The following is a 12087-nucleotide window of genomic DNA, read 5'->3' on the forward strand; positions in this document are numbered from 1 at the left end:
GAAACGAAATGAATAGGCCAAAGTCTACCATACTGCGGCTGCATGAGTAATGCAGGGTCTTGGCTGCTGGTATGTTTCAGAACAGAAGCTAACAGTACTTGCCAATTCCACGATAAATATCAGATAGTCTGGCAGCACATTTTGGAAACTGAGCTTCGTGATGGAGAGGAAATTGCCATCAGGCTGATGCATTGTTAAAGACAAGCAGGAACAGCTGGTGGCCTTTTCCAAGATAATCCAGCTCTTGATGTTTTGGACTTCTTGTTGGTGATAAGAGCCCGTGTCCTCCTATTCCTCTCAGCCGTAAGAGTCCTCAACTTGCTTTTTTGGGGGGGAAATTCGTTGTATTCTCATGTGCAGACTTTACATTCACGACTTGTTTAAATTGCGCGACTCAAAACTTGAAACGATTTGGACACGGAGTCTGGGAGTCTGCATATATGCAGAATCTTAACTACTGCTCCATTAACTCACAGTAATGATGCATGCCATCAGTCTGTTTGTCTGTTGATGATTTGCAAATGGCACACTGTTGCATGCCTTCTGCACTTTCTCATTCTGGACAAAATCAAAGCCCCTCAATTGGAACAGAAGGAGGGAAAAAAATATGAAAGGTGCATCTGAGCTGTACTGAACAAAATGGTCCATGTTGTCAGGGCTCACAGTTTATGAGCAGGAGAAAGGCAGAGAAAAAGGGGTGCGTGAAAGCCCACTGTACCTTTTTTTTTTTCTCTCCCCCTCTTTTTTTTCTACTGTGAAGTGTATTTGTCTGCAGCCCCTTTGCAGTGCTCACAAAGCAGTTTGACGACTGAAGACATGTTTTCTTTATGTGAGATTCAGTCGCTGTGATATGCAGGGAAACTGCTATTTTCTACCCCCAACTGTTGTTTATGGGAAGCAAGTGTCAAAAACTCCTCCAGTTTCCAAAGTGAATTTGATAAAAGTAGCAAAATGAAAAGTGCATGCTCTTATTTTCCCATCACTCGGCTGTGTATGAGAATTCGAAATTTGCTCGTGTGATTCGGGAAGTCAGTTTTTTTCTTTTTTTTTTTCTTTTTCTCTTTACTTTGAAGTGCGAACGTGCAAAATGTATGCAACTCTCGACACAAAAAAAGCAGATGGATTTCTCAGCTGAATAGGACTATTATTAAATTATATCGGCACACTGAGTTGTGAGGTGTACAGCCTAATTACTATTCTTTTGAAAAACACTGGTGTTATTCTGGGCTCATACAAAATGGAAGACGGTGTCAAGAATACATTTGTTTCTTAAACTCTGAATGCACAACGCATGCAGGCGAAAACTTTGCGAGGTTTGTAGGACAACGTTCAGTCGTCCCTTCAGTTGTGACATTGAACTGATGACACTGACTTACAGTAGGTGTTCGTAATGAGCACTTCTCCTCAACACAAAGAAAGTCGCTTAAGAGCAATATTCAGGCAATATCCCCCTTTGAAAACTGACTGTTGGTATTTCCATTATCCCGTGTAATGAATATCCCCTGAGAATCTGAGCAGCATGATTAACCTTTTCTTGCAACATTAGAACCTCAGATATAGTTTCTACAGTACGCTTTTGTCTTGAACCTGTGCGGCAATTTGTGCACCCTCTATCTTCCTAGCCAGCGCTCCGAATTCAGTTTTCCCTGCTCAGATAAGGCCGGAATAATACGTTTCTCGTGTCAGCTCTGGGAATTACCCCGAGTCTCCTGTTTGTCTCTGACTCTGCTTCTGGAATGGCTGGTTGGGGCTCAGTATCTCTTAAAAATGTAATTAATCGTCAGTGGTAATACGCAATCAAACCTGCTCACACTTATCTGGATGTTTAGCCTAATATACAAAAAGAAAACAGTTTGCCCTCACGATATCAGGTGCCAGGTTAATGCGTGTGTTACAGGGCCGACATTGTAAGTCGATGACAGTTCATTCCTGGATAAACAGGAGAAAGACAGCTCGGATTCACGTGGCAAATACCAAAAAAATAAATGTTCTGGTCTTAGATTTTGTTTCCTTCCACAGACCTAAACAATCTACAGGGGGAAAAAATCACACACTTCACTATATATTCACATTTAACAGACCCAAAATTACAATGCTGTGAATAAATAGCTTCCACTTGATAAAGCAATGTAATTATACTATATACTATATATAAGTATCAAAGTAACCATATGGATAATTAAATAACCACTATTAGCTTTATGCTAAAACTCAATGCCTCAGCTAAAGATTGCACTGTTTTCTCTTTTAAGTCCCTATAATAGGTGGACTGGTATTTATATAGTGTCTTTCTACTTAGCTGAGCACTCAAAGTAATTTTTACTACAATTTTCGTTCACCTAATCGAACACTTCATACGGTGCTTTCATCTTTGCCTAAGTGCTTTCTAACATTCACACATGTACACGCTCCAGTGGATACGCTGCAGGAAACTCAGGGTTCACTATTTTGCCAAAGGATAACCATCAGATTGGTTAACAACCCACCCTACCACCTGAGCCACAGCCGCCTGAGAAAGTAAAGTATGTATGTATGTAGTCGCAGAAATAGAGGTCTATGGCTCAGTCGCTCATTTCAGGTCACAATGAGTAAAAAACTTCTGTCCGTTTTGTAAATTTCGATCATACTGTGTTTTAAAAAAGAGGACTACTGGGCTATGAGTCATTGGTCAGTGGACATGCCTTTCACGCTCTAACCCACCCCTCTGTCTTCACATCTGTTTCCAAAACACCAATATGGCGATGGTGGAAGCACTCATCTGGATGCTTTACACCAGGACTTCATCTTTTATACTGTCCATGTGTAAAAATCAGTTCACAGAAGGTCTGCAAAGCTGCCACATATGGATGGACACTTAAAATAACATCCCACATTAAAATCCAGGACAGGTTCAAAAGTGCATTTTTTTTCTCCAAATATAATGATGTCATTGTTTTGGTTTTACAGCTCACAGTGCATTTGAAGGATGGAAGTATGGGAAGCTAGAGCACTTAAAACTCTGAATATTTGGAATCAACGTCAGAGTGCATTAAAAGATATTTGAGAAAACTGTAAGAAAGATAAATATAGAAAATCTAACCTGAAAGAAATGGAAGAATATTGAATATTGAATGAAATCCATTGCCACTCTTATATCCTTGTCATCAGAGTAATAGCTCTCTGAACTCTCTGGCTTTTAAAAATGGCATTGACATATTCCAATACTTGGTTGCACTGACAAAAAAATATGGTTATTAACAGCTGCTACATTGTGCTACCTTGATGATCCTATTGCCATAATTGTGATATTTTCAGGTTAAACGTGTTCAATAAAACGTTGCTGAGAAAATGATTCACATCATTCTTCAAAATAATTAACGTCTCGTCTCATTACAAGTCAAGGGAGATGATGAAGAGTTCAGGGAGAGTCTGAAGCACATGATATACGCAAGGAAAAAGACAGCGATCAGTCACTGTATTCTGCTTTTCAATCCATTGTAAAAGCTAGAGCATTAGTCTATAATATACTGACAAATACACTCTTTAAAATAAACTACAGTTTTTACAGATTCCGATGTAGTTCTTTACTAGTAGACCAAATCATGAAGCAACCAAGCAAAATACCTTTATTTGGTATCCCCAAGTGTGTTTGTGAAGATTCTCAGTCATCCAGGTCATCGTAGTTTAAGGAACTTGGAAAGAAAAGCATCTGGACTTCTTGGACTTCCTGGGAGTGACCCCAAGAGGGTTATGGACCCCTTATTGATCCTCTACCTAATCACACGAGCCAAGGTGTGAAAACGGGTGTGGGTCACAATCAGCCAAGGTTTTGGGTGAACCCAAAGTGAAACCTGGCCCAAGTCTATCATGTGATTTATTGAAGTCAAATGGCCCAGGACGTGAGTGGCCGTTAAGGCCTCTGGGAAGGGATCTCAAAACTGGATTATAGATGGCAGACAGTTGGTATTGTAAACCGCAACCTCTGTTCAAAGATGGCCGTTCACAGTGGAAATAGATGGCTTCTTTCACTCCTCTTATCTGGATAACCAAGGGCCTTTTGTCAGCAGAAAACTGAGAGTCCAATTAAAGCATCAGAAGTAACTAAGTTGTTATGTCTAACTATCGGGAACCTTTTGAAGTGTGCTGGTTTTGTCATATTTTGCCACTTGTACATGGTTGTACCTTTAGAAAAAATATTTTAATGCTTTACCCTCCCAAAGATTTGGTCCTTTAGATTTTCCCATGTCAAGGAGACAGCAAACTTTAGTCAATACTTCCAGATTTTCTACCTTCAGGCGCTACATTTTCTTTGTGCTCAAAAAAAACCTATCATACCAAGACATGGCAAGAGCCAAGGATCTCTGTTCTATTTTGCAAGCTGTTTGCAGGTATTGCATCAGCAAGTCTCCCCTTATCCTCAGATACTTTATTCACAAATGAACTCGTAACGGCTGCAGACAACTCTGCCCACCCCTGACCTAACACCTCAACGATCCACGATGTGCAACCTAAGGCAACAATCATCACGCATTGTTGTAACATTATTGGGACATCCCGGAGTCTGTCAGAGCTGCTTTCTAATGACTGCCTTCCCTGCTGTGTTGGATGTGCAACTTGTCACTCTACTATGAAATAAAAAAAAGAAAAGAAGCTCGATGAGGCAGGAAACAGTGGAAGGACTCCAAAAGGCTTTTTTTGACGCATCACTTTCGTTGGTGGAGTCGTAGGTTTGTGGTAGACTTTGACTGAAAAGATTAGGTGGGAAACTTCTCTATATGAGAGTTTGAGAATAATGTGTGCCAGGAGGCAAGAGAGACACTGCATCAGGGACCAATTGACACTGTCAAGATGAAACCTCAGAGGTGTTACATCTGGAGGTGACTTGCACTGAGCGTTTTAAAATTATGCGCACATATATTTGAATATTATCGAGTTCATTCTGTGCTGATCTCAAAAAGCATGAAAATCCTGGGAACATGCAAATCACTCAGCCGAAAAGGATAGAAAGGTCTTTGCCATTAAAGATGATAACCTCTTTGAAATTACAGTATTTCAAAAGAGCACATGAGCACACAGTGGTGGTATAATGTTCAGAAATCTTCACAACACTGAGCTCAAAGTGCATACTAATTGCATCATGCTCCAAAATTTACAAGTGATTATTTAATACCTGACTAACAAGCAGTACTTCATTTACACATTAACAAATCTGTTTTTGAATGTCACATCAGTCCAAATGATGAAACTATCATCGAATTAGAAAGTGCTGATACCACCGTACCTTTTTTAAAGCCTCCTTTTGAGGCTCTCCTGCTCTGTTCTTGATTCAACAGCCGATTTAACATTCGACCCAGTTTCAGCGAGGTTCTCTACTGGGACGCAACCCAGAAGTGTCATACTGAAGAACCAGAATAATAAGGCCCTCGACTCTGGAAATGAAGCAAACGATACTCTGTTTATGCTCTGCAGATTAATATACAAGAGTAGCGTATTTCTGTATGGGTGTTCTGCTTATTTTAAGAAGCACACACAGTCATCAGCTTGCATTATTGCAATCAATGTTGATGGGGAGAAAAAAAACAGGCACAGAGACACAGACAGCATAAGTGCAGTGTAATCCAATATGCACACATCTCATTTTGAAGGCTAATTAGGCACACCCTGCCCCGTGGATGTTAGTTTGGTATGGAAATGACAGCCAACAATTTTATGCGACCCTTAGGAATATAATTAGTATTATAATATAATGTAATTAGTCTTACCGTGCCATGTAATCACACAAGGCTTGGAATATCAATAGTTAATGGCAAAGTGGATCACAAACAACCTGATTACATTTTCTAACTTACTTTCAAAGAGCCAGAAGCAGTCTGCCAGCAGGTCTCACTGGGAATTTAATGGTTTTACTGAAGTTAGTGAAGTACATATTGTCTCTGAGGTGAACATGCACCGGCACAAATAGCACTAGTCTAATTATAGGAATTCTGATAACAGCTATGTAGTCCTAGTGTGTGTTTAACCAATAGGGAATCATAGAATCTAAACATGCTGCACTGTTCTGCTCCCATGGCTCAAACAGTGTGGAGAATATCCATAAATAGGTTAAAAACAGCTTTGACAACACAAAATTTTTTGTGGTGTGAAAGCTGTTACAGACACTGTACAGCAATTCAGAACAAGACAGTGTTAATTAATTTAATACTATTAATTTTACAAAGTAATTATGTGCCTTCCGTATTTAACTGATTTTAACTTGGGTTTTCAACCACGTGCCACGTCGCTTTCAACTAATTATTATATCCATTTCTGTGGATTAGCTCTGATTAACCATTTATTCCTTATTCCTAGCTAAGTATTCAGTTTTTTAGCCATTTATTCAGCTATTTCATCTGTGTATCCATGTGCTTTATTGAATCTCTTTCCTACTGTGTATTATAAGCTTCAATGTATTTCACAATTATTTAGGTAATCCTGCTGTTTAGCTATTCTTTCAGCTAGCTTTTTCACTCTTTTCTTTCTGTTAGCCATTTTTATCTGTTAGCTTATTTTTTTAGCTACGTATTTGAGTTATTTTAATTTAGCCAAGCCTTTTAGCTGCATGTCACTAATCTACTACACAGTATATAGCCTACATAAACAATTCATTTAACATTTCAGTTACTGTTAACTATTTATAAATACCTTTAGCGAAGGATTTAGGCTACTAGCTAGGTGCTTCATTTTTCACTATGAGCCATTAGCATTTAGCTTTATGTTGTTTAGATCTTTCTGATCAGTGTTCAGCTCAAGATATTTGGTGTGTGTTATAACAACAATATACATTATTGTTATACATACTGGAATATGTATATTGTAGACTTTAATAACAATATACAATACAATATAGAATACTTTTTCTTATTACTTTTACATTTACTTCATTGTTATTGTTTGTCCTTTAAATGCGCCAGATGCGATGTGCAAACTCACCCCTTATGCATGCAGTGTAATGAAACAAATAATTTCTTCTGATGGATGTTGTGATGTTTTAATCATGTCTCTAGTATTATGATTTAGGTGGTATAGTTAGCATGGCTGAAAAAAAAGTGAAAAGGATTTGTGCTTTCTGTCAAAAATAAAATGTTGTCAGTGATGACGTGTGAAAAGACTTTGCATTGAGGCTGAAGCTAAAAGTGCAAAGAAAATAGTTCTGAAGATTCATGTACGACTACAAACAAGCCTCTCTGTTATCTAGGGCAGCTTGCTGTAAATTACACTGCCTCTGTAGTGGTTTTTGCCTATCTTTGCGAGAGTATTCCTCTCTCCAATCATGTTTCCACCATCCACTCTCCAAAGTGTTACAGCCATAATTAGCCTAGATTAATGAGGAGGGCACTTGAACATGAAACATATGAATAATAAAGGTGGTGTTATACAAACGCTGTTTCATCTTTCATTAGAATCTTACGTAGAGCTCTTGTGGGACAGTATAGAAGCGTGTTATCGGATTTATCAAGGCCGTTCTTAATATCTGCGCCTATAAATGTTGATAAATGGGTTAACCATATATTTTTCTTCCTTGACAGTTTGCGATGTAAACCAGTTTTTATGTAAACCTTATAAATCTATCAAGGCTTATTTCCCTTCCTTACGCCATGGGCCATTTCTTTCTTATCTCTGTGTGATTTTTGCAGAAGAAATGATCACTATTCGAAATTAATTAAGTGCTGTAACCTCATTGCACTTGAATATTGCTTGTGTCAAAATTTACTCTGATAACAGTAAAAAGTAGGTCAGTTAAGTGTAATCTGACTAAACATCACAGTGTTAAATTTTTCACAGGGTAAAGAGAAGAATTGAGATACGTTGTTATACAGCCTCGTGACATAACTAATAAATTAAAGAATCGTTTCAGTTTATGACATACAGTGCATTAAATTATTAGCGTATATTCATGCCAAATACCATCATCGTACTCTGGGTAAGCCACACGGCGCATTGTGAATATGTTCTATGTAGACAAGCACTTTGCTGCCTGTGCAAATAACTGATTATCAATTATAAATATATAACTGCCTTCCCTGCCTTACAAGAATTACCCAGAAAAAAGGACAAAACCACCACAGCAAGTGTCCACAGAGTTTATGTTGTAATATTTAGCCGTATAAGTCCCATAACCACCCACTTTTAAAGCATTAACAGCAGGAATAAACCACTATCACTATCACTAAAGGAAGACAACATGCAGCTCATAAACATTTTAAAGCAAAGAGGGCTGCATAACTTTTACACACCGTGTAATGCTCTTACCCAACACTCACACAAAACACAGGGGTTTTAGCTTTTCTCTGGCATATCAAACATCAGTGAGTCAGAATGCTAATTTCTCTGGTATGGATGTGAAGCAAAGCCAGTGAGCTAAATTTCCTAGACCACCAGGTTTATGCAAATGGAAAACATTAAAGATGAGCTAAAATACACTATCCACGGCTGCTACCAGAGATACATTTGAACATAAGTGGCGACAACGCATATGCTTATGCATGTGAGATGCAGTGTTACTGTAAACAGCTATCACCACATTTTTGCAGGAAAGGACTGCATAATGAAGCTGGAGCTGTCACTGATCTTTGACTGCCCTTTTTTACTCTTTATTCACGGCATAACTGACTGACTTGCGATCTTTGCAAACAAGACCATTTTCCCTTCAGTAAAGTACAAATACCGGTACAACAAAATAAATTTACTCTTTTGTTATTTTCATCCCTGCTCATTAATTATTGATCCTAAGTCGGGAACTGCAAGCATCGTGTTTAACATTGAGTAACCCTTTAGCATGGTCTCCTACACCAGTGGTCCCCAACCGTTTTTGTGCCACGGACCGGACAATATTTTCACGGACCGGCCTTAAAGGTATCGCCAATAAATACAACAAAATAAAATTATACGACCAAGACAAAAACTGTGGTATTTTGTAAATATTAAAATAAACACGAATTCACTGTGTAATTGTGTAACTTAGCAGCGTCCTCCTAAAATGCGCCAACAACACTGAGAGTAACATCCTCCTCTCTGCCCCTTAATGCTCTCTGGTTGCTATGGAAATGTGTAAATATTCCTTTCAAAATAAGACGCACAACTACAGCAGAGGAAAAACAAAACCCTGAAAACCATCAATTTCACACCCGAGCCTCAACACTCACGGCCCGGTACCAAGCGACTCTGGTCTGTGAGCCCAGGGTTGAGGACCGCTGCCCTAGACCAGCGCTCCCCAAACTTTTTTGCGCCACGGACCAGTTTATGTCCGACAATATTTTCACGGACCGGCCTTTAAGGTGTCGCGGATAAATACAACAAAATAAAACCAGTACCGATACCAAAAAAAGAAGATTTAGTCATAACACATGGAAAAAGACCCAGGGAAACCAAGTTAACGATAAAGACAATACAAAAATTACGATAAAAAAAACAATTAAAAATCTTGAAAACCATAAATTTCACACCGAGGCCTCAACTCTCGCGGCCGGGACCTAACGACTCACGGACCCGTACCGGTCCATGGCCCGGGGGTTGGGGACCGCTGCCCTAGACCATGAACCAAGAACTGAGACAATTCACCATTTAACTTAGACCATAATTTTTTACCTAAACCTAACCAAAGCAAAAATCAAATGTAATTCAAACTCCTGCCTTCCAGCTGGAAGTCAGGAATGTGACACTAAGTGAATGTAAGAATGTGTTAATTACAACTGACCCCTTTACAGTTAATTAAACCCATGGGAATCTATGGGACGTCTGCTAAGAGAATTGAATATCCAGCTCTATGAAATGATCATAGTGCAAACACTGGCTTTTCTTTACTCAGTTAGCAAAGCTGTACCAGCTCACATATAAACTATATAAACATCTACACAATATATTTACAGTATGTGTGTGGATTTAAGAGCAAAGCCTCTTTGCTTTGGATTTGCTTTGAGAGTGACTCTAATGATAAATTTGACCACCACGATCACTAAAACTGCCACGTTATAGTTTTTTTACATTTTGTAACTGTGTTCTAGGGTTATGAGGACTTGTGTTAGTAGCTTTCTTTACGTTGATCACAAACCTCCCTGCACAGACACACAACAGCACCAAAAAAAAACAAAGGAAAAAAAAATCCATATTTTCTCGCAGCTCTCTCAACAACGTACAAGAGAGATGCTGCTAATAAGAAACCTCCACCAAATGGCTTGAATGAGTAGCGGTCACCTCTGATGTCAGAATGAAAGAGCCTGTGTATTTCCTTCATTTCTCAAGAAAGCTTCCTTGATGGGCCTATGTGGCAGAAATTACTCCTGAAAATGGCTGCAGGAAAAGAGAATATGATATGTCTTCTCTCTCCTCTGTCTGTGAAGGTTTCCCAAAATGAGAATCACCACCGTTCAGCTCCCCGTGAAATAAAGGTTGCTTTGTACTATGTTAAATTTAGCGTGACAGGATGAAAGTTAATTTCCACATTAAACAATTGTGCTGATCTCCGATTTTTGGAGCAACAAACACAACACAGTGTGAGACCAGTGGAAAGTGGAGAGAAAGTGGAACAAACTTTTCCTCAGAATCCAGGCCAATGCTTTGCCCCTCTGCCAAGTGTTGTTTTTTTTCCCTTTTTTTTTTCTTTTTTCAAAATGCCAGTGATGCTCTATGATTAGGTCTTTGTTTGAACCGAGTAGAGGCCCACACACAAATACTTTTTTCTTAATTGGGGTTTTTAAAGGATGAGAGTGGGTAGGGAAAAGACGGAAAAAGGAAGGAAGATAAATCTGATATTCTGGCAAAGGCGGATACTGCATCTTCAAGCCACTCAAGATCTTGGAGATCAAGTTTAGCTTGTTTTATAACTTGTAATTTTATCCAGTGGGTGATGCTTTTCGGCGCGGCGTGTCTTAGAGGAATAAGTAAAAACCCTTCAGGAGTTGCAAACGGCTGACTGGCAGGTATTAAGAAAGGCAGTTCATGTGTCTGGGAGCGTGGGTCCTTATGGCCTTGGCAATTCACGACCGGCCCAGTTTGATCTATAGAGAACGCACCGTGGATGTCAGCTCCGGGAATGGTTATTTCCCCTGGGAACCAGCCAGTGGGGACAACAGAATGCAAGAGGCTAAACATATATTTGCGAGAGGCGATTACAGGTGTAAAATCTGATGTGAACAAGACTTTGAAATGCTAAATTAGTGTCCAGGTCACTGCCTGTCACAGATACTGCGCTCAAAAAGGATGATTGTCATCATCTTTTGCGATGTGCTTCATTTCACTCATATATATATAAATATATATATGAGTGATGTGTCTATATTGGGTAGGCCTAATTATCAGAAGAAAATTGTGCAGTGATTGTTGACATTGCATGAAGTTAATGACACTCTTATCAATGTAAGGTGATATAGCTTTGATCAACGACTGAAATCAGCTAAAGATCATTTTAAGGAAAAGCTGCACCACTGTGCAACGTTCAGGCGAGGGCAGAATATATCTGCATTAATGCCCTATAACGTTTTATCTGCCTCCCCTACGGCCAAATTGTCTTTCGTTTGTAACCCTGCATGTAAGAAAAAATGTTAAACAGATGCTTTCCTTATCAGGAGCCCCTTCAAATTCTTTCTGTGTTCCACCTCCTCCTGATTAAGAGTAGCCCCAGACACAAAAGAGCAAACACGCTTATCAGACAGGGATCGAGGAAGAAAAATAACCCTTGCCGCGAAGGCACCTCTCCTCCCCTTTCCTGCGACTTCCTCAGCCGACGGAGGGTGGGGACGAGCGGTCGAGGAGGACATATAAGTGCGGGGATGAGGAACAACTTGTCAAGATGGTTGATGATAAACAGAACGCGCCATGTGGGTGGAGGAACTAAGTGATACCGCTTGCCCCTTGGGTGGCTTACCTACACTTTCGTAACGAATGCAGCTCGTGTCGCATTGGCATTCATCATTCAGACCTTTTTGGCAAGGCTTTTACTTACATCAGTCACGGTTTGTGCAGGATATCAAATGCGCGGGCTCTGCCATAGGAGCTTCAAAGAGCCAAAGTTTATTAAATAGTTAACTACCTCAGTGCAAGATCCTCTATACCTATTTGCTACAAAATAGGTCT

General features: G+C 39.5%; 1 protein-coding gene across 3 annotated transcripts in view; it reads right to left on the bottom strand.

Moving 5' to 3' along the window:
* LOC309701946 (uncharacterized protein) overlaps positions 1–12087 on the bottom strand; it is a gene marked incomplete at its 5' end in the record, with an annotated part of 106523 nt that overhangs the window by 37267 nt on the left and 57169 nt on the right. Inside the window, one exon of one of the 3 annotated variants that reach the window (XR_014275317.1) lies at positions 5261–5283. The exons of the other annotated variants lie outside the window; for them this stretch is intronic. Of the gene's footprint in view, positions 1–5260; positions 5284–12087 lie in introns of those variants that run through there. 3 annotated transcript variants of the gene reach the window in all.

This window comes from Aulonocara stuartgranti, assembly GCF_965226115.1.
Source record: "Aulonocara stuartgranti genome assembly, chromosome: 3".
NCBI classification, from domain to species: domain Eukaryota; kingdom Metazoa; phylum Chordata; class Actinopteri; order Cichliformes; family Cichlidae; genus Aulonocara; species Aulonocara stuartgranti.